Genomic DNA, 27080 nt, shown 5'->3' on the forward strand with positions numbered 1-27080 from the left:
GGTACTTGATTTAAAGAGAAAGAGACAAAAGTCACTGTACATTTTTTTCAGACCCAGCAGATGAATCATGCCAGGCAACCTGACTGCAATCCCAAGATGATAGCCAGCTGCTGCAGCCTGGATGGGCCTATGGTACTCTCTTTTGCAAGATATTGAGTGCCCCTTGGGAAAGACTGCGCATCCAGAGATCACACAGGGCATACACGCTCAGCACAGCTCAGCACTTTACAGAATTACCCTTCAAGTAGGTCAGAAAAGAACTGTGCCTCAAAATACAAACAATGCATTGCATTTTGGAATGCTAAATAGCAAGTCGATATTCAAAAGTTTGACGCTCCTTAAAGTTAGAAAAAAACTTTTTAAAAATTACTTGAAGGCAATATTAGCCTCATCCCCATTTCTTTAGGTGACAACTAGTTTCAAGGATGTAGCCTGATCCAGGTTTGCCTTCCTTTGAAAGGAGGACATTGGAAACACGTCATGTCACTTCCAGCTTCTCTGTAGTTTGTTGGGAAGGGGTTGCAGTATTGTGAGTGGGGGTGAGTGAAATAAAAGCAAACTGCCATATTTTGTTGTGATTATGAGCCATTTGGGGGATTTGGGAGCAAAACATTGCATGAAAAATAAAAAAGGGAGCAGTCTGAGGCTTCGGGGCAGCTTATGGGGCTGCAAGAAGGGGCTTTGGGACCCCCATCTAGTGCCTTGGTCAAGATAAGTTTGTTCACACCATGTCTTCCTCACTGCAGAGGGCTGGGTTGTAGGGAAAACACATGCAATAGTGTCCTGCCCTTCCAGCCAACATGATTTGGCATGCTAAGGGGCAATGTTGCTCTATCTCTGAACACTCACTGGAGACAATAGCAGGGATTCTTCTCCCCAATTGTCTTCAGGTGTCAGTGTTTAGGGCAAGGCGAAGTAGGAACCTCTGTGGCTGAGATGTAAATCTAATACACACAGCAGAAATAATCCGATTTGAGACTGCTTTAACTGCCCTGGCTCAGTGCTAGGGAATTCTAAGAACTGTAGTTTTGGGAGACATTTAGCCATCTCTGTCAGAAAGTTCTGGCGCCACAATAAAACTACAGTTCCCAGAATTCCCCAGCATTGAGCCAGGTCAGTTAAAGTGGTCTCAAACTGGTTTATTTCTGCAGTGTGCATTGGGCTTAAGTCTGTAAATCAGTGGATCTTCACATCTGCTGTAACAGAAGATGGCTTACTGGCCACTATCTGCTAAGGAAGTCTCCCAGCAGTCATTCTGGCTCCATTAATCATCTTCTTGAAACTCCACAGTACCATCAATGGGCACACAATGCATTTCTGCCATAAATAAAATACATCAAAATACCTAAATTGAATTGCACCATTATACAGTATCATTGTGAGATTACAAGATGCCACAGGAGAATGCCAGACAGCTAACATTTCCTAGTTTTCTATCATATAAAAGACTGAATAAGTGGGAGCATTTTAGCTCAAGGAGAGAGAGAGAGAGATGTGACATGAGAGAGGTAGAGAAAATGAATAGAAAGATATGACTCACATTGTCTTCAAATGCTAGAATACACAGCCAAACTATACCTGCATATCAGTTCTGTGATTCTTTCTCAGGAGCTGTCTTAGCTGGTTTCAGCATATGGTAAAGTGATGTAAAGAAATCTTGTAGCACCTTTGAGACTAGCCAAGAAAAAAGAAATCTGTAGCATAAGTTTTCATGGACTCCTATCCACACAACATTTGGAAACAGAGTGGAGTCTATAAAAGTGGACTCCACCCCCCCTCCGCCCAAATCTGGTCTCAAAGATACTATAGATTTTATTTATATCTTCTGATTCATTCATGTATTTAAAAAATATAAAAGGATCTTAGAGGTTCTGATAGAGAGGAAGAAATATGATATGAGAAAAGATATGGGCAGCCTGTATTTTTCTGAAGGAAAGTGGATGTATCAAATAGATGGTCAGATAGATAGGTAGACAGGCTATATTCATAAAAGATAAACATATTAATTGCATTAATTTGTGGACATTATGCAGTCAAGGTTAAACATATTTAAACCCATTTTGAAATGATGGAGATGACAGACAGACAGACAGACAGACAGACAGACAGATATATATATATATATATATATATATATATATATATATCATAATGAATGGAACCGAGGCCTGTTACAGACAGCCAAAATAAAGCTGCTTCGAGTCACAGTGGAGCTATGCTGTTTCAATGATGCATGCGTCCTAAGAGTCCAGAAGTCGCACCAAAGCCACGCTCCAGACTGGAGCGTGGCTTTGGTGTGGCTTCTGGACTCTTAGGACGCATGCATCATTGAAACAGCATAGCTCCACTGTGACTCGAAGCAGCTTTATTTTGGCTGTCTGTAACAGGCCCGAGATTCACTTAAGCTTGGAAGGATCAGTCCTATTAAACAGAATCTTCCTGTCTGTAATATTTGCACAATGCCCATACAATTCCCCCCCCCCCCCATTGATATTGAGCACATTACGTGTAAACAGAACAATTATGACTATCAGATGCAAGGGGCAAAGAAGGGAATGCTACCTTACCATCCTGACACAGTAACGTTTGGCTAACCATATCCCAAGTTCATAAATTACCAGCAGTGTTTGTATGGTGGAGCAGCAGATGATGTAATGAATGAGATGAGGCCTCCTTGGTGATGGCTATAATGAGAGATCAAAATGGTGCTAATTGGACTCCTCCATCATTGGACTTGGCTTAAATGTCACATCAAATCTGTGGCAGAGGGTGATGAAACCCCAGCCAAACTATTGTGCGTTTATTGCACAAATAAATCAGTGAACATCTGGCTAAGTCATATAATATTATTTAGTCGATCAATCTGGATACACCTGGAAGTTCAGCGCTTTGGGGAAAAGATTTGCCAGTTGTTGGAAAGGACCGCAGTCTAATCGAAGTCAATGCCTTGATTGTGGATTCTGCAATTCTGATCCCTTCTCCAAAAGGACAGGTTGCTTTAGATAACACAAACATTGTTTTAAATATTTTTATCTTATTTCCTTGGTGGCCCTGATGGTCTGAGGGGGACAAAAATATTTCAAATAACAAATTAATAAACTGTGTGTATTGTGTGGGACCTTTTTCACTCCGCTTCTCCATATAGAACATTGCTCCTCAACTTGAATGTTTGCATATTTTCCTATGCATACTGGAGGAAGATAATTATTTACTTTTCATGCAAAAAGTACTTCTGATATATTCCCACACAATTAAAAAATAGGAACAACTTACTTTCACAGAGAAAAAACATGTATTTTTTTTTAAAAAACCAGTTCTTTATGATAGAACTTGTTGGGGAGGCACTTTTAAAACAGACCTCTTGATAAGCAAAATATACCAGTTTCTCTATCTAGAACTAGGAAAGAGATTATTTTTAAGACCCCTTCCCCCCTTTTGACCCACATTTTTTTCCTGATGGGAATGGATCTAAGAGCCTTATTGCATTACAAAAGTAACCTGAGATACAGCGACTGAGAGGTGACTTTCTGCATATCTCGCTACTTGCCCTGAAAGCACTTTCATTCTTTTCCTGAGGGGGGTGGTTATAAAATCATAGAATCATTGGCCCATTACAGACGGGCACCCTAGGACGGACTCAGTCCGTGCTAGGGTTAGAAAGGTGCATCTCTTCCAGACGCCCCTAACCCTAGCACGGACTGAGTCCGTATGAAATGGCGGCAGCCGCTGACATCTTGACATAGCGGACATAGCGGCAGCCGCTGCCATCTTGACATAGCGGACACAGCTCTGCATCCGCACGTTGCGCCCCGGATATGACGCCGTGAGTGCGTGACTGGCACCTTGCGGCATCACATCTGGGGCCCAGGAAGGAGAGTGATTTTCGCGCTCCTTCTATGCTGCGTCCGTCAACCGCGCCATTTGGCTGCTGCGGTTCCTGGACGCAGCAACCGGCGGCGCCATAACCCGCCATAGAATCATAGAGTTGGAAGAGACCACAAGGGCCCTCCAGTGCAACCCTATGCTGCCACGCAGGAACTCTCAATCAAAGCATACCAGCCTCTCTTTAAAAACCTCTAAGGAAGGAGACTCCACTACACTCCGAGGGAGTGTGTTCCACTGTCAAACAGCCCTTACTGTCAGGAAATTCCTCCTAATGTTGAGGTGGAAACTCTTTTCCTGTAGCTTGCATCCATTGCTCCGGGTCCTGTTCACTGGAGCAGCAGAAAACAAGCTTGCTCCCTCCTCAAATGACATCCCTTCAAATATTTAAGCAAGGCTATCATATCACCTCTTAACCTTCTCTTCTCCAGGCTAAACATCCCTAGCTTCCTAAGTCATTCCACATAGGGCATGGTTTCCAGACCCTTCACCATTTTAGTCGTCCTCCTTTGGACACGCTCCAGTTTCTCAACATCCTTTTTGAATTGTGGTGCCCAGAACTGGACACAATATTCCAGGTGAGGCCTGGCACTATTACTTCCCTTGATCTAGACACTATACTTTTATTGATGCAGCCTAAAATTGCAAGTGCAGTACCTTACATTTCTCTGTGTTGAAATTCATTTTGTTAGCTTTGGCCCAGCTTTCTGATCCATTAAGGTAATGTTGAATTCTGATCCTGTCCTAGCTACTAGCTACTCCTCTTAATTTGGTGTCATCCGCAAATTTCATAAGTATGCCCCCGATTCTGTCATCCAAGTCATTGATAAAGATGTTGAATAGCACTGGGCCCAAGACAGAGCCCTGTGGGACCCCGCTGGTCACTTCTCCCCAAGATGAAAAGGAGCCATTGTTGAGCACCCTTTGGCTTTGTCCGGTCAACCAATTACAAATCCATGTAACAGTTGCTTTGTCTAGCCCACTTTTTACATGCTTGTTTGCAAGAATGTCATGGAGAACCTTGTCAAAGGCCTTACTGAAATCAAGATATACTATATCCACAGCATTCCCTTCATCTAGCAAGCTGGTAATTTTATATAAAAAAAGAGATTAGATTAGTCTGGCATGACTTCTTTCTCTGAAACCCATGTGTGCGTTTTGTTGTTTTGGAAAAAATTATTTGACAAATGGCAGGCTTTTACAATCTTCTCCCTCTGGACAGAGAACAGAAGTGCTATGGCATAATGCAGTAAGCAGTAACCCACTTCTCTCTTGATGCATCTTGTAATGCGATAAGGCTGCAAATGACTCAATCTTATTGGTAGCATGTCATTCTACCATCTCTTTAAAGGCCACATAACACCTAAAATTTAATTCTTGAAACTCTTGAAACTCTGTTTCAAACCCAGTACTCATAGTCCTCTGAAGCTGCTTCTTCTTTTATAACAAGCTTCTTCACATTATAGCTTTAAGTGTTTCTGTATTTATGTGCATTTTTAAGAAAAAGGTCACACTGTAAGGTTGATTTGAACAGATTTGTTCAGCATTTAGTCTTTGAGAGGACAACCAGCTATGCTTGTATTTATCTGCTTATAATCTGCACGATTGTTCCATAGCATGCCACTTTGCTCTGGTGCACTGAATGTAGTATGCAGAGTCTCAGTTAAATTTCTCTTACTGGTGATATTTAGACCGATAGAGGACATTCCTCTGCATTAGGGGATGGACATATAAACAAGGCTTGGCTCAGGAGACATATGGGAGTTGAGGGAATTCTTGAATGTTTCAGAGAATTGTCAGTTAATGTAATTGGTACCCACGTTGAAGCTCTTGTCTCCTTGTGTTAAGGTGAAAAAGAATGGAGTATTGATAGGATTGCTTTCACATTTCTTCTCTGGCACGCTCAAGTCCAATGAACGCTCTCAAGCCAAGTTAGCTATGGCACTGTTAAGCCCTCAGTTTCCTGATTCCTTAGAGGTTGGGAAAATATTTGAGAATCTGCTAGGCTTTAGAGGTTTACAGTTATGGGCAAGCCACACCTATACACATAGCAAGGCCTATATATGCTCACATACCATAATGGTGCATCAGGGTGCATCAGTGAAAGAAACCTCTGACAATTTTTTTTGTAATGTCCAGAATCCTTCGGATCTTGTAAAATTTCTGGCCAAGTTATGAGTCTCAGAAGCCAAAATCCAGAAAGGGCCTATTATTTCTTTGTGTTTGGTAGACATCCAGTGAAAAAGGTCAAGATCCAACAAACAAACTGGATGGTTCCAGTAGTAGGACCACTATGAAGTATTTTTATAGGCCCTTTTTTAACAGAGGTAAAATGCCCATGATCTTGATTTTTTAGTAATCTAAGGCCTGTTACAGACTGCCAAAATAAAGCTGCTTCGGGTCTCTTTGGAGATATGCTATTTAAATGATGCATGAGCCCTACGAGTCCGGAGGTTGCGCCAAAGCCGCACTTCATTCCTAAGCACTGGAGTGCAGCTTTGGTGCAGCTTCCGGATTCTTAGGATACATGCATCATTTAAATAGCATATCTCCAAAGAGACCCAAAGCAGCTTTATTTTGGCAGTCTGTAACAGGCCTAAGCAAGGTTTAGTAATCTAAGCAAGATAAATGTAACAGCATTTCTTTTAACCCTTACTCAAGTGAAGTACAGACCACCCTAAAATGGCGGTCTGCACTTGGCTGTTTTAACTCCGGAGGGACGCCGCAGTTGCCAAGCCAGGCAACATCCCTCTGGAGTAAAAAGAACCCGTTTTTCCAGGTTCTTTTGGCAGTACCCAGGTTACATCATGAGTGTGCCACTGGTGCACTCGTGATGTAAGCAATGTGCAGTGACATGCGGATGCTGTGCATTGCTTATGTAAAGATGGCGGCCCCCGTGTGGGCAGGAGGCCGCCATTAGGCCACAGCCCACACGTACTAGGGTTCCTGAGCATGCAGTTGCCATGTGCTCTGGAAACTTAGTTTCGGTGGCAAGACGGCACTTTTGGTCCATCTGTCTTGGGCCTCATTCACTTTCAGTAGGTGGGTGGCTGAGAATTTTTAAAAAAATTTCATGGAGCTCTTCTCCCGCTTCTCTGTCTTTTTTTTTAAATCAAAAATCAAAATGGAGTGGTAAGAGGGGTAAAATCATGGAAAGGATTTTTCTTCTGCGAGGTGTTAAGTTTTTTTAGCATAGTCATGTAACATAAATTTAAATGCCTGTTCAGAATTAACATAATTAAAGTAATTGTCCTTTTAAGCTTAATCAGCATGTTTTCAGAAAGTGTTTTATTGGAGATACAATGTAGTGGCTCCTTTTACCATTTTCTGTTCTGGTCACTGGTTGGTATTATAAAATATTTCTTCTTTGTCCCGAGACTGGTGTTGTAGTACAGCTTGTTTATGATGGTGTAATCTGCCATTTTCCTCCAGTCTCCTTTTTCCTCTGATCTTGGTTACATTCTTTACAATTACTGTGGAGTGGTGAGCAACAATATACAGTATTGTTGTAAGCTACTCCTTTTGCTGTGCAGACTTGAGCCACTGAGTGGGCAATGAAGTCTCATTAGCCTTACAAAAGTCTTGATATTAGTGAACTGGTTTGCTGATATGAACCAACAAAGCTATTTGCATATTCAGACTCCTTAAAGATTGTGGCTATGGGGACAGTGGAAATGATCAACTCTGTTTCAGTTGTATAAAAACACAGTTCCTTTAGGCTCATGGCACAGAACTGGAGAGGACAGAATTTGAATTTCTCTTCCTGATCATGTATGCAGCAGCTCACATCATGAATGCACCTTGGCATTGACATAGGACTCTTATTTTACCCCTCACCTTGTTTTATTTTGTTATTGCCTCATTTATTGGGCACCTGTGTGGCACAATTGGCTTATAATTGCAATAATCTCATTCTAGTGAAAGGATCAGGAGCATTTTCAAGCTGCTCATAATGAGGAAGCCATTACCCTTCATAGTGTTAACAAGATTGCTATCATGTGTTTATGAATACTCAAGCACATTCAATAAGTGCAAGGCTAGGATAGAAAGAACATGAACTATTGCAGCTGAACAATTTGCTAATCAAGACTTAAATTATCTGTGTCCTTTCATTTTATGGTGGGGCAAGCAACAACAAAGCATTGTTTATCATGCTGCTTCTGGGTAGAAATTAAACACAGCATTGTGACATTATATATTTTAGTCACCAGTTGGGGTAAGGAAAGTGCACCAGTGTGCCATATTCACTCTATGGATCCCACTTTTGTGCCCCTTGAAAGCCCTAGCAGTTCTCCACTTTAAAAAAAATGGTGCAATTCAGGTGAAAATCTCCTGAATGTGGTATCCCAAATGCATGCAGACATTTATTTTCTTTTCTTTTCTTTATATGCTGCCTTTCTCCTAAATTGGACCCAAGGCAGCTCATAAAAATGCTTTAAAAACAATACAGTTTTTAAAACCGAATTAAAAACATCACAAGAATAAAACCAGTTAAAAATACAAAATCATTACAAACGTGCTAAGTTAAAAGTATAAAACCACTAAAGACATACAAAAGCCAGCACCCTAATAAAATGTCTCCCTGGGTACATGCAATCCTACCACTGAAAAAATGCACAGAATCCCCAACCTCCTCTCAAATAGCTTACTTCTCTTTTCCCCCTTTGAAATGGTGACTGAAAGTGACACAATGTCACTTCCGTAAGCCATTTTGAAGGTGGAATGGAGGGGAAAGAAAATATTTTGGCGTGTTTCCCTCTCTGTCTCAGTGTTTGATTTGCCAAGGGGTCAGGGGTGCAGTTGGCCACCACAGCATTGGACCTAATTCCATCTGTAGTTTTCTGTTACTATTTTGATCTTATTTAAGAGAGAAAATAATGTTTTTATCTCACTTGTTAACTAACATGTTCTTGTTGCAGTTGATATTCACAAATTTGATCCACTGAGAAAAAGAGCTGAATGAATTCAAGGTAAGCACCAGATTAGTTACAGTTCTGTGTTCATGTCTCTGGCCCTCTCCAGATGGGCCTAAAGTGTGCCCTTGTCATGTGCTAGGGGTTGGCAGAGGGCGCACTGCCCATATGTGCCTCACCCCTAGCAAGTGATGAGGGCATCAAAATGAGGGTGCCCTGTACACACGGGCGCCACCAATTTGATGCGACAGACGCCTAGCGTCCGCATGTCCTGGTGTCATTGTGATGCCGCAAGTGCACCATTGGTGCACTGCGGCATCACAATCATGCTGCAAGAAGAACCCGCTTTTTGTGAGTTTTTTGCTGTGCGAGGAAGCCGCGCGGTTTGTCCGCTACGGCTCCCTCGCACAGCAAAACAAGGCGCGGATATCCTGCCACTGACTTCTTCCTATCTACAGCAACTATTTTGGGAATAATAATTTGCAATGGATGGTGAAGGTAGTACTGTATATGCATTTCATTCATACATGTTTGTGTCATATGCATACTTATTGTATAAAACAGTGCCACTAGATTCTTAGATCAGAAAGGGGTTATCATGGAAGAAAGCTCAATTTCATCTCGCCTTGTTATAATCTTTTGCTTCATAGAAGATTTTCACACCAGTGCTTACCATGGAGTATGTGCTGGTAAAACGCAGCAAAAACATTTAGGAAGCACAAGTGTCTGAAAGCCTGACATACTTCCTAAATGTCAGGGAATTGTTGGCTCCCCTCCAGCATCCCTGAATCATTTGGGGAGCATCAGTTTCCTGCGAACGGAAACTTTGCGTTCATAGGAAATTGTTGCTCCCTGAATGATTCAGGGATGCTGGAGGGGAGATGATGATTCCCTGACATTTAGGAAGTGTCAGGCTTTCAGACACACACACTTCCTAAACGTTTTAGCGGTGTTTTACCAGTGCTTACCTCATGGTAAGCGCTGGTCTGAAAATCTCAATACGCCTTTCTCTTGAACACATTTACATAAAAGATGTAGATAGGAGGAAAGTACATGAAATGCTGGAAAATAAATCCAGGTCTTTTCACTAGTGTGCTATTTTTGGTGTTAAAATTATATACTCTCATCTGATCAATCCATCATGCAGAGGATGATCATGGGGGGCAAAACCAAAGGTCCTATTGAATATTTAACTGGAATTAGCACACTGGCATGGCTTGAGATGTTTGTTTCATTCCCATCCTTCTCCTGGACCTGCTTCTTCACTATTGGTGTTTTCTGCAGCAGGCAGCATAGAGAGCCATTGAAATGGCACCAGTTTTCCTCCAGTCATCACTTCAGGATGACCTGTTCTATATGATGTTCTCTGAAGCAGCCATTGTCAAGAGACTGGCTGGTGTCCTCCTGTTGGCATTTCTTCATAATGTTTGGAAGCATCAGTGTAGGTAACATAATGCTGCTCTTCAGAAAACATTGAATGAAGTGCAAAGTGGTTTTTGCCACCTACACCACATGATAATCAATGAAGCATGCACAAAGGGAAAGGAAGAAAGAGGAAACAAATTGAGAAAGCTAAGTCATGGAAGAATGAGTGGAGAAAGTATCAGGTGAAGAACAAGCAGGTAGCTAAGGGAGAGAGAAGAGGGAAGGCTGAAAGGGAAGAATAACAGGAATATATTGTGGCTACAGGGATGTGTTCTGATATTCCAGCCTGCTACAATTTCTGAAGCATCCATACTTGTGATCCATAGTTCTCTGTCTCTGAGTTGCTGTAATTGTTTGGTTCTTAAATACCAGCATCATTAATAGCATGGAGAACAACTTGGAATTGAAATTCCATCCCCTATTTGTCAACAGAAACTGTAGTTCACACATGAAACTCAAATTTGAAAAGCTCTCCATGTTTGAGTTTTCGAATACTTATAAACTTATAAACACTTGTAAGCAGGCTTTTCACATAACAGGTCCTATATTGCGGATTAAATCCCAGCTCTTACCCAGTGAGTAGAATTCTCTCATGGATGGATTACATTAGGTCTAGCCTCATGTTTTTCTTTCCTCCAGTCCTTTCCACACTTAAAAATAAATAAATAAATAAATAAATAAATAAATAAATAAATAAATACAAATATCCAAGCTTCCAGAATTACCCTTACACTGAACAGAACTTTTTATTAAATACAGCAAAGACCCTTCTCATTCCCTCCTAAATCCTTTTGAAATCTACTTAAGTAGCTGTCTTGATTAGCTTCACATTCAAGCTTCCTTCCTGAGAGGACAGTCAAAATATCTGTGATTGCTTTAAACCTGAGATGAGCTAAATGCAACATTCAATAGTTTCATCAAATAAAACTCTGAATTTGATGGCACAAATGCCAGTCTTCACAGTTCAGTAAACCTTTGCAAACGGTACACAGCATGCCTATAGCAACTCTGTACAAAAGAATTGATTTTTTTTTAGTGTATGCATGTATGTTAGGAAAAGGCCATTACATTTGCTTTGCATGCTTTTCCCCCCTGAAATAACAAAGCCATACTAAAAGTAAATGATAAATACATTGGTATTCATATACAAGGTCTAGTATAGTGGCCAGAGTGTTGTTGGGCTGGGGCTTGGTAGCTCCAGGTTCTAGTTCAGACCTCTGTGAAAAATAAAAATAATATACATATATTTAAAACAAGGTCATTTCCCCCACCAAATCCCCCCCCCCCCCCCACATCCTTCAGGGGGCATTTTTGCCATGTTTTTGCCTACTCTTTTTTTTTTAAATAACAGCAAGTGACCTGGAAGATATTTCCACTTAACATCTTGGGTTTTTTTAGAATGATTTTTGCCTGAGGGTAAAATGGCCTGGGAGACCAAAACTTGGCAGATTTGTTTCCCCATGTCCCTAGAGAATGTTTGGGAGCATTTGGGGACCAATTATTATTATTTTTTTGGGGGGGGGGGCTTTTTATTTTTCAAGCCCTTGAAGGCCATGGGAGGCTACAAATATGGTCCTGAAGTTGTATGTTGTCTGTGAGCTGTATTTTGCCCATTCCCACTGCACTATTCCCACTAAGCTACCACAGAATCATAGAATCACAGAGTTGGAAGAGACCACAAGGGCCATCCAGTGCAACCCCATTCTGCCATGCAGGCACTCTCAATCAAAGCATGCCCAACAGATGACCATCCAGCCTCTGTTTAAAGATCTCTAAGAAGGGAGACTCCACCACTTCCAGAGGGAGTGTGTTCCACTGTGGAACAGCCCTTACTGTCAGGAAGTTCCTCCTAATGTTGAGGTAGAATCTCTTTTCCTGTGGCTTGTATCCATTGCTCTGGGTTCTGTTCTCTGGAGCAGCAGAAAACAAGCTTGTTCCCTCCTCAATATGACATCCCTTCAAGTATTTAAACAGGGCTATCATATCACCTCTTAACCTTCTCTTCTCCAGGCTAAACATCCCCAGCTCCCTAAGTCGTTCCCAATGGGGCATGGTTTCCAGACCCTTCACCATTTTAGTTGCCTTCCTTTGGACATGATCCAGTTTCTCAACATCCTTTTTGAATTGTGGTGCCCAGAACTGGACACAGTATTCAAGTTGAGGCTTGTCCAAAGCAGAATAGAGTGGCACTAGTACTTCCCTTGATCTAGACACTGTACTTCTATTGATGCAGCCTAAAATTGCATTTGCCTTTTTACTGCCACATCGCACTGTTGACTCATGTTCAATTTGTGGTCTACTTGGACTCCTAGATCCCTTTCACATGTAGTGTCGTTCAGCCAGGTGCAGTACCTTACATTTCTCCATGTTGAATTTCATTTTGTTAGCTTTGGCCCAGCTTTCTAGTCTATTCAGGTCATTTTGAATATTGATCCTGTCCTCCTACTCCTCTTAATTTGGTGTCATCTGCAAATTTGATAAGTATGCCCCCAATACGGTCATTCAGGAGGACATTAATAAAGGTATTGAATAGCACTGGGCCCAGCACAGAACCCTGTGGGACCCCACTGGTCACTTCTCTCCAGGATGAAAAGGAGCCATTGTTGAACACCACTAGGCCACTGCATTGGCTGTGTGATGTTGAATGCATTGTTTAGTCAGGAGTGTAGCTACCAGGGAGAGGGAAGAATGAAAGCCTTGTTCCCCAAATTAAAAAAATGTGCCTCCCTAAATTATAATTTTCTTCACTTTCCAAATTTCTAGCATTGCACTAATTAAAAACTTCAGTCGAGCATTTAGAAAAAGAATGTAGGCATCCAAAAGAAAAAGGGAAGTGAAAGTTACCATGGGAATGTGAGCACAGAAAATAAAACAATTTATAAAACAATAAAGCAATGATTTTTAGTGTCTTACTATCTGTGTTGCTAGAAATTTGGGGACTGAAGGAAAAAATCACTTGCGGGGACAGGAACTTCAGGGAGGGAAAGCCCTCATTTTTGCCTATTCCACCCGTGGTCATTCTCACTCTCAGCCTGAGTTACTCTACAGAGTTATTATGAGAATAAAGTAGGTAGAAGTAGAGGCATGTGTCACAAAGAGTATGTAGAAAGAATTGTGAGATATAAATTTAAATCATCATCATCATGATCTTTTAAAGTTTGAACTGGCATGCATTGATACCCAAGGAGCATGTGTCAATTCTGTGTCTTAATATTTTCCTTCTCAACAGTTGTGCAGAGAAGAACAAGGATTTTGGGTGACTGGCAATTGCACCAGCAGGCCTTGATTGGCTTGCATATTCACTTGAGTGTGAGTGATCTACTCTTGATGGTTAGCCAAGAGAAACAAACAGTGTCTTTCTTATTCATCCCAATTCTAAGTCATGATATTGGCAGAAGAATCTATCTCAAAAGCAGACTTGCTTAGAACATTATCCATCTCCAGCAACACAGTGAATGTCAATCCAAATGATGGGAATTAAATGAGATTTGATACGAGTAAAGTGCAGTACTTGCTACACATATTCTTTACTCTGAAGTTTGACGAGACTATAGTAGAAAGAGTTTGGATGTATTCTTTATATTGGTAATATTTTATTGATATTGTTAATTCTCTTTTTATGTGCAGGAAGAAAATTGAAAAGACTTACCTTTAGGATGTGTAGGATGTATTTCCCCATTGCTGACATTATCAATTAGTCCAACTTTTAATGAATTGTAGTATAGCAGTATTGGTACTGATACAGTAATTTGTTGACATAGGTATGTAGCAGACAGCGGTCTCCACACATTCACACACATATCATACTTTTCTCAAAAGAAGTTTATATAAAAAAACGGTAAAACCAATAGCTTAGAATAATAAAGCAATAAAAAGTATTAAGTCTATAAAAACCATTCATTAAAAGAAGGGCTAACTGACAATGTCAGCAGTAGAGAAATAACCAGGAGAATGCCTGGGCATATAAACACCCCTTTCATTGAGTGTGGAAACTAACACTGGGAACCTACCTAATCTCAATGGAGAGTTACTTTCACATGATGGGTGCCCCAGCAAAGAAAGCCCTCACATTGCAAACAAGTGAGTCTTGCTGGGCCATGAGATGGTAAACAGAGTCCCACCCAAAGTACTCTATGTGGGAATGGCGCTTGCTTGGATAACCTCATCCTAAACTATATGGGGCCTTGTAAAACCAATATGGCTCTATATAGCTTAGGATGAGGTTATATAAAGAATTGTAAGTTGGTGTAATATGAGTGTTGGACTACGACTATGGAGATCAGGATTCAATTCCCCACTTGGCTATGGAACCCTCTGGGTGACTATAGGTGAGTAACACACTCTCAGCCCCAGGAAACCTATGGTAGATTCACCTTAAGATCACCATAAGTCGGAAATAATTTGAAGGCACACAACAATAACAAGATCAAAATAATACCTTAAACCTGGCTCAATATTTAATTGGCAATTAGTACAAGATATGTACTGAAGCAACAGGAGTCAGCCAGAGCAGTAAAAGTGGAATAGCAGCACTATAAGAGTGTAGTGCGGTAATGTGGGAGATCAGCATAGCAATGCTTGAATGAGAGGTGAGGTTATTTAAGCAGGCTTTTAAATCTAACTGGATCCTGCCTGATCATTTTTGATGGAGTTCTTGGAATGCGGTTGGGAGGGATGGAAGCTCCCAGAATTCCTCAGTCCTCCCAACAGTCACAGGAGCCTGGATGTTCTTCCGTTTGCCACTGAAGTCACAGAGCAACATAAATACATTGTCAGCATCAGCCATTGTGCTCTTTCTCACAGAAGTAGCTGGTTGTATGTCGCTTTGATTGTCTCAACAAAAAGTGGGATAGAAATAAAAGTTTCATTATATTATTATTATGTCTCTCGTGAAGCAGAGCTTTAAAAAGTTAGGTTATTGGAATGTAGCCCCTAGAATGCCTGAAACAACATAGCCACTCTCTGTGGTTCTAAAAAGTACCTTTTCCCACCTTGGGTCAATTACGTAATTTACAAGAAAACATGCTTCTACAGTTTCTCAGAGTTAGCATATGTGGCCTTTAGGACAATATTCATTTCTCTCCAAAATGGACATATCTACCTACAGTAAACAAGGTATTTATTTTTGCTCAGTCCTTCCTTTGCATGAAACCCAGAGGGGTGGGGGGTGGGGGGTGGGGATGGCATTTGCTTCTTTTGCAGTCTCCATGAATTGGAGGTGATATTGGTGTGTGGCATAATATGTCAGAAAACTGAAGATCCAAGATGGTTTCAACCTTCCAAAAATGACAAAGGGCTTTAAAAGTGAGAACAATAATCAGAGTGCAGTATGCTGCTGTCTGTTTTCATTTTTGACACAATCAATGGCACAACTAGGGAGAAATGTTATGTCAGCTTCTACTTCTGTTACAATCCTTCCCCAGTAATGAAATATCAACATTTTTATTCTGTATACACTACATGAAATATAGCACTTTGCCTGAAATCTTGTGACCTTTTCAAAACCCTACCTTTTGATTTTCTGGCCTGTCTGCTATATCCCGCGGGTAAGTAACCTCCCCTTCTTGCAGCATATCAATGGGAACAAAGAAAAAATTCACAAGGCACAGGGAGGCATGGGAATAAAAGTGAGCATAAATTCATTGCACCAAATACTGGCTTTTTAAAATTTGCTCATGTGAATTTCTGCCTTATATATATCTGATGCATGAACTATTGTTTTGAATTCTACTGATGTGGTCAAGTCTAAATTAATTTATAACTTGACAATAAAGTGTCAGTTCTAACTTACACTCTGTAACCTGGTTTATCCAGTCTGCACACCTATCCTTAAACTGTCCTTGGGATCCACTAAAAATAGCACCTAGCTAGAATTAGATGGTGGTGGTGATGATGACGATGATGATGATGATACATAGAGATACATCTGTTTTGACTGTGTGGACACAAACACTACATCTATATGTGGAGATGAAAACGTAGGCACTATGACTTCTACAATCATCCTAGTACTTTTTCAAGATATTCCAACTATACTAATCAAACTTCAGTCTCTGATGTGGATGGAGTCCACATCAGAGATGTGGTTGTTGTTTATGTGGTTGTTGCTATACCATTACCAGTTTTGAACAGTTGTGGTAGCTCATTTCATGCCAGAATGGGTGTTTCTGTCTTAAAGAAATAGGTCTATGTGAAGCCAGTCAGAGACAGCATCCATATAGGAGATTACCACATGGAGGCTTACTGTCCTTAAAGCATCATCCCTAAAGTGCGAGGGTGTGATTGCTGGTTGCGCTTGTCTCTTATGATGAAATTGTCATGGAGGCATCCCGCCATGAAAGCATTTGTGGAGCCGTCATTTCTCTGCATAAAGGAAGTTCCCATTATGAAAAGAAATGGTGGCTCAGCAAATGCTTTAATGCAGGACACCTCCATGATGATTTCACCATGGGAAACAAGTGTGACTGTCAATGGCAACCTTGTGCTTTAGGGATGATAAAGCCATGTGTTAAGCCTCTGTGTGATAATATCCATAGTGTATTCTCCATACTATTGCTATTACATGTAGTTTGTCTGAAGATGCAGTTCATCTGATTTGTGTGGAAAATTCCTATGCCTTCAATACATACACTTGGTTGCTACCCACTGGAAAATCTCTTCACATGACCCCAAATATCAGTTTCACATTAATGTCATTTATTCATTTTTCTCTTCTTTCCTTATTTTGTTCTTCTGTTTGTTTAGGACACCAAGTTGTCACCAAAGTGATAAGGTATCTATGATGGAAAATAGTTTAGTTCTGCAGAGCACTTGCTCTGTTTAATAAAGTTCCTCACTTCAGTCTTTGGCATCTCCACAGTGGCATCTAAAATGAAGTAGAACTTGATAGAAAACACTGCTTCCTGAGATGGTGACTACAAAATTGCAGGCTAGATGAGTTTTCTGGACATAATTCAAAGTGCTAGTAATGATCTATAAAGCATCATACAACTTGGGTTCAGGCTACTGGAAAGACCATATTCTCCCCACAAGCCTTTGCAGGCTATGAGATCTTAAGCAGAGGACCCTCGAGGTTAGGAGGAGGGCATTAGTGTTATATATATAGGGTATGGTCATTGGGCCCCAGTCTAGCATTCAAATCTTCCCAGAGGACTACAAATGAATTTGGATTCTGCAATATGAGATTCCAGTTCAGCCCACAGGTTTCTGGTTTGAGATTTCTTCTTCATTGGAGACATTTATTATGAGCAGGAAATTTGGAAATAACAATTTGATTATTGCAGGGGACTTTAACGGAGTGTTGAATCCAACAAGAGATAGGAAGTCTCGGAAAAGGATAATAAAAAAACTCCAAGGGAAGTTACCTAAAGCTTTTTTTAACATGAAAGAGGAATTTAATATGTTGGATGTCTGGTCACACTGCAACGGAGAGAGGCAGGTTATACTTTTTTTTCAGATGCCCATAAATCTCTCTCAAGAATTGATTTGTTTATGGTCTCAAAAACATTGGTAACAAAGGTAAAAAGAATGGAAATATGGCCAAGGACATTCTCTGATCATAATATGATCGAATTAGAACTAAATGTAAATTGTAAAGGAAACAGAGGCTGGAGATTGAATGAGAGTATTTTGGATGATGAAAGCTTTGTAAATAGGGTGAAGGGAGAATTGAGGTTTTTTTTAAGGAAAACAGTGGAAAAGAAAGTAAAATGAAGGTAGTATGGGACGCAAGTAAAGCCTTTGTGAGAGGATTATTTATACAGAGAATGGTGGAAATAAAGAGGGAAGAGAGACAAAAAGAAGAAAGAATTCGATCGGAACTCAAAAGGAACAAGAGCAACAGCAAAATAGTGGAAATAAGAAGTTAGAAAAGGAAATAAGGATGTTAAAGAAACAGCTGGAGTCTAAGATAGTAGAAGAGATCGTGACAAAACTCAGAAAACTGAAACAAAATCAATTTGAAAATGCAAATAAAATAAGCAGATGGAGATTAATAAGCGAGAGAAAGTTAATAACAAAAATTAATCAAAATAATATAATGTTAACGGAACAAGGGAAGATAAAAGATGCTTTTGTGGCATATTTTAAGAATTTATTTGAGGAGAGAGAAGAAACAAAAATCTTGGGGGGACAGGAAGTGGAATTGCTACAATGTAATGAAATAAAAATTAGCTTAGTCCAGAAGGAGAAATTAAATGCGGAAATAACAGTTGAAGAAATTAAAGAGGCAATGGGAAAACTTAAAAATATGAAAGCCCCTGGTGAGCATGGGCTCACGTCTAAATATTATAAAATTTGTGAATCAGAATTGTGGGAACCAATGAAAGAAGTGTATAATCTGATCCACATAGAAGGGAAACCGGATTCTTGGGGAAAAACAATCATATCCTTGATTCCGAAGAAGGGGAAAGATGAGCAAATGATGAATAATTACAGGCCAATATCATTAATGAACAATGATTACAAAATCTATGCCTTTATTATTGTGAATAGGCTGAAGGAAATACTAATTGAAAAGATAAAAAAAGACCAAAATGGCTTTTTACCAGGGAGAAAAATAAAAAATAATATAAGAACTATAATAAATGCATTGAACTATTATAATACTCATAATGAGAAAAAGGCTGCTCTGCTGTTTGTCGACGCGAAGAAAGCGTTTGACAGCATCAGCTGGAATTTTATGTTTAAACTGCTGGGAATAATGGACATGGGGAAAAATTTATCAAAAGTATAATGGAAATATATAAAAATCAAACAGCGCGATTAGTTGTCAATGGGGAACTAACAAAGGAATTTAATATTAAGAGAGGGACAAGACAGATATTTGTATTGCTAATGGAATTTTTGTTAAATAATATTAGAAGGAATCAGAAGATTAGAGGATTGAAAATTAAAAATGAGGAGTTTAAAGTACAAGCTTACGCGGATGATTTGGTTGTAATACTGGAGGACCCTTTAAATAATATCGAAGCTCTGATGGCAGAGTTAAATCAATTTGGAAAACTGGATTTAAAATAAATAAAGGAAAATCGATAATAATAACAAAAAATATGAATAAGGAGGAAAAAGAAATACTGAGAAGGAAAACAGGATGTGAAATATCAAATAAAGTAAGATACTTAGGAATCTGTGTTTCAAATAATAATATGAACCTATTTGACAACAACTATAAAATAATGTGGAATAATATAAAGAAGCAATTGGGTAGATGGGCTAATTTAAATTTATCGATATTAGGTAAAATTAATGCAATTAAAATGTCAATCTTACCCAAGATTTTGTTTCTTCTCACAAACTTGCCAATTAGTATTAATAATCGGATAATAGATCAATGGAATAAAGAAATCAAAAATTTTATTTGGAAGGGTGGTAAAGGAAGAATTAGATGGAACAACTTAAAAGAAAAAAAGGAAAGGGGGGGGATGTGATATGCCTGACTTTAAGATCTACAGGTGGGCTTGTAATATGCTATGTAATATGGCTGGAGGATTGGGTAACATTAAAGGATAGAAGTGTTTTGAGTTTGGAAGGAGCCAACCTTCGTTTTGGTTGGCACGGATACCTCTGGTATAATAAAGCATTAATACATAAAGATTTCTACAATAACCCAATCAGGAGGGCATCAATGGAGACATGGAAGATAATTAAGACTAAATTTTATTTTAAAATACCGGGATGGGTTTCGACCCATGAAGCCTTTGCAAATAGATGGGATGTACAAGGCAATTGGTTAAAATATAACGATCTAATTAAAATTAAGGAGAAACATGATTTGATTATGAAAACGAGAGAGGAACTAGTTAATGAAGGTAAGGAAATAAGTTGGTATACTTATTATCAAATAAGACACAGATTTAAAGAAGACAAAAGAACGGCAGGAATTGATTTGAAAGAAATGGAATTGGATAAATTAATAATGGAAAATGAGGGAAGAAAAATAAGAAAATATTATGATCTATTTAGAGAAAGAGAATTAGAAAGGGAGCTGATAAAACAATTTATGATTGACTGGGCAAAGGACTTTGGGCATGAAATACCATTGGAAGCTTGGAAGAAAGCATGGAAGAGGACTAGCTCCTTTACCATGTCTCAAGATTTGAAAGAGAACTTCCTAAAGATAAGCAATAGGTGGTATTACACGCCTGCCAGACTGAAAAAAATGTTTAAAGTGGATAACAATTGTTGTTGGAGATGCCATAAAGAAAAAGGAACGATGATCCACATGTGGTGGAAATGTGAAAAAATAAAAGATTTCTGGGAAGACGTTCATAATATAATACAACAAATATTTAGTATTCGTTATAAAAAAAACCTAGAGATATATTTACTAAATATGACGTACTTTTTAAAGCCAGAGGAGGAAAAAAAATTCTGGAAAATTGTACTGTACATGATAACCCTTGCTAGGATGGTGATTGCTAGAGACTGGAAAGAAAGTGAAAAGATACAGATAGATGAATAGTTAATGAAATTAAATGATATAAGACAACTAGACCTGCTTTCCTGTAAATTGGGGGACGGGGAGAAGGATAAACTGGAAAAAGAATGGGGTCAATTAGTGATGTTTCTGAAAAAAAGATGGTGTCTGGATGAAAACCTGGCTAGGTTGGTTATCTAAATAAAGTAAACTGTATTAGTCCAGGAAAGGAATATGGGAGTTAAATGTAAACAAGGCTATACTTATATGAAATATTTTGGAGAATACGTCTGAAAATATACAATCTATGGATAAATATTTTTTTTTTTGCTTTAGTCTCTTTTTCTGGCTTTTTTAGGAATATAATTATATGTTTTTAGGAGACAGATATGGTTGTATATTATTATTGGCAAGAAGCAAAAAGAAGACAAGTAAGCAACACAAAAGAAGATAAAAAAGACAGGAAGCAAAGTCACAAAGAACAACTGGTGATGTAAAGGATATGTTTTTGTGCTGAGATTGTAATCTGTAATTTGTAAATATTGTATTAATATAAACTAATAAAAAAACAAAAATAAAAAAACAAAACAAATTAAACCTAACTTTTGTTTAAATACTGGTTCCAGTGGAACAGTCCAGAAGCTAAACTAGTTTAATGCTAACATTCTTGACATAATGTAACTGGATGTCTATCCCACTGAAATCAATGAGAATTAATTCCAGGTAATAGCTAGGAATGAAAAAAAAATCCTACTATAGGCACTGTTATTTTTAAAACACTTTCCTTTGAACTGCAGACCCCAATTTCTTTGTCACAAATTGCTCTTAAATTTTCTTCAGTTTCCAAAAGCGGTTTGCAAAGTAGAAAAGAGAAACACAACCTGCAAAGCTCCTTTTGGGCAAATGGAATGAGATCTTTGGAGCCTGACCAGTATGTTTAGGATGTCACTCAGCTAAGTTTAATTTCAATTTCTCTCACTGAGGTGGTCTGCGGTCAGGGCTGCAAATCATGATATCCCAGGGGTTTAAATATTTCTGAAGTCTGTAATGTACATCTGGGTAGCTTGGCAGGGTAAAAAAACTTCACCATTTAAACTCTGTTTTAAATTTAACTGTTAAATGTTAATAGTTTTTTTTAAAGAACTTCATTTAAAACATACTTTCTCCCTTCTCTGCCCTCTTCAAGGGAAAAGAGCCCTTCATATTAGAAAGAGACTTTGTAAGTGAAGGCCTGTTAAGAGGTGAAGGCTAGCTCAATATGGAGGCTTTAGATAATATAGAATAAAAAAGAAGTCCAGAATCTGTGCTTAGTGTTCAATTTCTATTCTGTCCAGAGCAGCTATAAAATTGGAGAAAAGTGAGTAATAGATTTGAGAGTCATCAGAAATATAAATTATAGCCAGACATTTCCTATCAGCTCTCCATGCAGTTAATGATAAACAGTCAATGGGATGTATGCACCTCTAGCATTTTTATAATGAATCTATTGCTTCCATGACAGTTTGCTGTCAAACATTATGCTTAGGAATTTATAACTCTTGATACCATATTAATAGATGGTGCAGATATGTTACCATCTCCTGCTTCTATCACACTTCCACATGGAAGTTTATCAAATTCATTTTAACCCCTCGTCTCCAAACCTTCACTTACTATAGAAGTCAAATAATAAAGCTATTCAGAGAATGTCCTTATGCTACATTTTGAAGATGTTGGATGACTCTCACAAGTGAGTTCTTTCTTGGGTTATATGTAGGAAGGTCTTGTATGAATAATATTAACTACTTCCCAACAAATATGTGAACCAGTAAGGTCCTAGAAACAAATGGCGGGTCAGAAAGAAATCTGAAATATGAAGTTTATTTCCACAAGTCCAGTTTGGATTAGATTAGATTCCACAATCTAGGCATCATCACAATTAAGGGTGTGTTGATATATCCTTGTTACAGCAAATGTGACAACACCTTCCTGCAGCCTGAAGTGGAACATCCCACAGGTATACTCATATCAGGGACAATTAAATTCCATCTTCTCACATGTGTATAGTAGAGTAATTTTGTTTAGTACTTCAAAGACTTCAAATAGCAACAACTTTAGTTTTTTGTGGGTTTTTTCGGGCTATGTGGCTATATTTTAAAAGAGTTTATTCCTGACATTTCTCCAGCATCTGTGTCTCGCATCTTCTGAAGATGCCAGCCACAGATGCTGGTGAAACATCAGGAATAAACTCATCTAAAACATGGCCACATAGCCTGAAAAACCCACAAAAATCTATGGATGCTGGCCATGAAAGCCGTCGACTTTACATAGCAACACCTTTATATTTATTACAAAAATGATTGGTTTATTTCTCATTCCTATAGCACACTTCTCCTTTAGTTATTTATTCTCTAGTAGATTGGGTTCAGTTCTTTCAAAATCCAAGAAGGCGCTTGTCCTTTATATGAAAGGTATGCTAGATTACTAGAATTGTCCAATTGTCTCTGACCAGGAACAAAATTGCACAATAAAAGTGATAGACTGGAATTCTCTATCATGACCTAGATTACTCAACTTTATGTATATGTAGCTACATGAAAGAGTTCTGTTAATGAATTGGGAAGGTGCATTCTTAGTCCCATTGTGCATTGGTCACTTCACTGGCTCCCCTATGTAGTAACATCATAACAGCCTCTTATTGAATATGGTCATGGTGAAACTGATCAATCCCATAGATATAAATATATGTACAAAGTCATACGTACTTTACTAAATTCCAGCCAATGTTGGTCAACTGAAATACAAAATGTTGTTGGAAATGCACCGTAACTTTTGAAGGAAACAGGGAAGTGTTACAAACCGCCGCTTTGCGGTGGTCTCCCGCCGCTGCTGTTTGCTCCGCAAGGGAGCCGCCGCAGCCAAACCGCGCGGCTCCCTTACGGAGCAAAAAAGAAGCTCCAAAATGGAGCTTCTTCTGGCGTTGTGCTCATGACGCCGCGAGGTGCCAATGGCGCACTAGCGACATCATTAGCGCCGCACGACGGGCGGACGCACAGCGTCCGTTTCGTCAAGATGGCGGCGGCCGTGTGGAACGGCCGCCACCATTTGTTATGGACAGAGTCCGTAACAGGAAGAGGGGCGTCTGGAAGAGACGCCCCTTTTTTAAACTGGGACATCCTGAGGACGTCCCAAGTGGCGGTTTGTAACCCGCCAGTATGTTCAAAGCCAGTCCTATGGACACTTGTACTGCTCCATGTAAGTAAATGTATGTAGAACATTACTGCACCTGACATGTTAACAACAAATAATTTCTTCCCAAAGGGGAAATTCCTCCTGGGGATAGAATAAGGACATTGTCCCAAATAAGAATTCTGTCCCTTCCTGAAAATTTCCTTCAGTCCCAGGATTTCTAGCATTTCAAGTGAGCATTTTGAAATACGGTGCAGGCATCCAAAGCAAAGGAAAATGCATTCTCAACTTTGTTAGCTATGCTTACACCATACAGATCAGATCACCAAAGGAATATAAAGTGGACAATTCCTCCACAGGTTTTGCAGAGAAAACATTGCACATTAGATTTCATTAACAACTCATTATAATAGAATGATTTGCACAATATTCATTTACCCTTTAATCACTGCTGTTTCTTTACACAACTATTTTGTATTTTCAACTGATTTGCTTTTCTGGAAGCTTCCCAACATACTTTCTAATTAAAATGCAGTAGTTGGATGATTTTTGTCATTAACTGTGGAAACCTTTCCCTGCAGAAATCCCTCTATAGTGACTGATGTCCAAGCCCTTTAGCTACCCCAGTTTCTGTCACTGCCCCCATTGAAAATTGCTTTGTTACACCTCTTTTTTATCCCAGAAGCATTACAGTATTAGCTATATTAATTGCATGTTTCCATTTCCATAGAAGGTAATACATGCTATTAACTGGGTTGTGTTAATGAACTTAACTGTACTAGCACTACTTTGCTCTTTCTCTTTTACTTCACACATACCAGATAATAATTCATATCCTTGGTAACCTTTCCAAATGATTTCCTTGGAGGGTTTTTCTTCATCAATAACCAGAGAAAACCAACCGCTGACATCATCTTCTAGAAAAGTAATTAGCCATGAATAATTTTTTCCTCCTGACATCTTTCTAGTTTTACATTGATTTTTTAAACAAGGTGATCTATTAATTGTAGAAGAATTAGGCATCTATTTTGCTTTTGCTCTCCCATCCCTTATTCTATGTTGGTGTGTTTTGTTTCAAGTGCTGTGGATTAATTTTCACTCTCTTTGTTTAAGGTCGCTTACATATTTCCCATTTTATTATACTTTGTGTTCCAGACTGGCATAATAGATTTTTTCCCCTGCTGTTTTATTACGTTCGATTTTGCAAGGCCTTTTTTTTTTTGGCTTTCCCTAAGTTTTTTTTTTAAATGGAATTTAAATCACATTTATTGGCAGAGGTTTGTGTAATTTGTCTAGCAAGGGCTTGTAACGTGCATCTTAGGAGCCACTTCTATTAAATGACTGTACATAAAGTTTCCCAGCTCCTTCATACAGATGAACTTCCATACAGTGAATGGGACTAGAATGCACATAAAACTAGAAAACTCTCCAATTTTCATTAAAACCTAAGCTACAGGGAAATAAGGACTTAAGGAAAACCTGTGTGTGTTGTCTACAGGACTCTAGAAAGCATAGAGGTTCTATGGTAACATATCATTGCCAAGATCAGTAATAGTGGCCAAAGTTTTATAAAAGAGTTTGTTAACTCACTTCTTCCACTATATAGTTGCATGTGACTGGCAGATATATACATGAGTGTACTTCTATACATGCTGATCAGCAATGAGACCCACTAGGCCTGTCAGCATGTTGTATAAGTAGAGGCCTAGTGTGCATTGGGTTGACATAGATTTCGAACAGATGAAAACTGGTGTCATAGGCTAGACACTCTATTTTGGATACATTTTGCAAAATTTAAGGTGCTCAAACCTGTACCAGTGTGTCCACACAGTTGACAGATTATAATGAGGCCAATTTAAAGTGATCAGCCACTTAGCTATCAACAATAAGTATAAATATAAGATACAGAGAGAGATACTCTGGCCAATAGGAAAAAGAAAAGGAGAGGAAAACTGATAAGGTGTACTTGATTAGTAAAATAGTCCTTTAAATGAGCTGAGTCATACATGAAGCAAACACTTGATGAAGGACAACCAATATTAAAATGATTAGATAAAAATGTATGCGACTGGATAAGTAGTGGCTTTGTACAAAGGGCTGGTGAAATCACATTTCCAATTGGATAATGGCTGACCTTGAAAAAAATGGACTATTACATATCTTGTCTAATTGGTTGAGGACAAGACACCAGTTCAAATCTGATCTGATTGGTGGCTATGTCTCTATGTGAGATCTATAACTACAGAGAAGATACTTCCATTTGTGGTAGGTCTCTGAACATGCATATTATATGGAAGATGTGAAGCTACTCATTGTCTCCTACTCCCTAGGATGAGTGAGATTATGTTTGGGCATGAAATGATGATAATTATAAACTATAAGAGTTAAAGTATTTACTGCACAGAACTGTTACCTATTAAAGACACAGAAGCCCTACTTTGTAATTAACATGGCACCCTAAACATCACTCTTGTAACATAGAATCAGAAATTCATAGAATTGGAAGATACCCCCAAGTGGCCATTTAGTCTAGCCCCTTGGCAATAAAAAATCCAATGCTAAAAGACCCCTGAAGGGAGGGAATCCAAGTTCTGTATAAAAATCCCAATGAAAGGGGATACATTGTTGGGTCTGCACCCCACTATCCTCACAGTCATCCCTACTATACAGGTTATGGCTCTGAAATGCCAACTTTACAATAATTTCTGGCCTGATTCTCTGAACAGTGCAGTGTTGGGTAGCTGGGTCTGCTGCTATATCAGTTCCCCAGAATGCCACTCCAGGACATTGTAGTACATTAAAATGTCATACATTTAATGTATCATGTGTCTTGTAGGGTTTTTGTCAAGAATTGGGGAGGGCTGCTATGAAAAAGCTGGAGAAGATAATGAAATGTAAGGACATAACTCTGAACACTAAAGTGAGGATAGTCCAAACCATAGGATTTCCTATCACCATGCATGGATGCAAGAGCTAGGCAGTATTTAAAAAGCCTATAGGAAGAAAAATCCTTTCATTTGAAATGTGGTACTGGAGAAGAGTATTAAGAATACTATGAACAACAAAGAAAACAGTTCTAGAACAGATCAAGCCTGAATTCTCTGGAGGCCAAGATGACCATACTGAGGCTTGTGTGTTTTGGCCACATCATGAGGAAGAATGCATCATTAGAAAAGACAATGATACTAGGGAAGGTGGTGCTCAGCAGAAAAAGAGGAAGACTGCATGCTAGGTGGATAGACTTTATAAGGGAGGACACGGGCATGAGTCTTCCA

The sequence above is a fragment of the Sceloporus occidentalis genome, unplaced genomic scaffold, assembly GCF_023333645.1.
Source record: "Sceloporus occidentalis isolate IW3139 unplaced genomic scaffold, rSceOcc1.0.p SCAF_2, whole genome shotgun sequence".
Classification (NCBI taxonomy): Eukaryota; Metazoa; Chordata; class Lepidosauria; order Squamata; family Phrynosomatidae; genus Sceloporus; species Sceloporus occidentalis.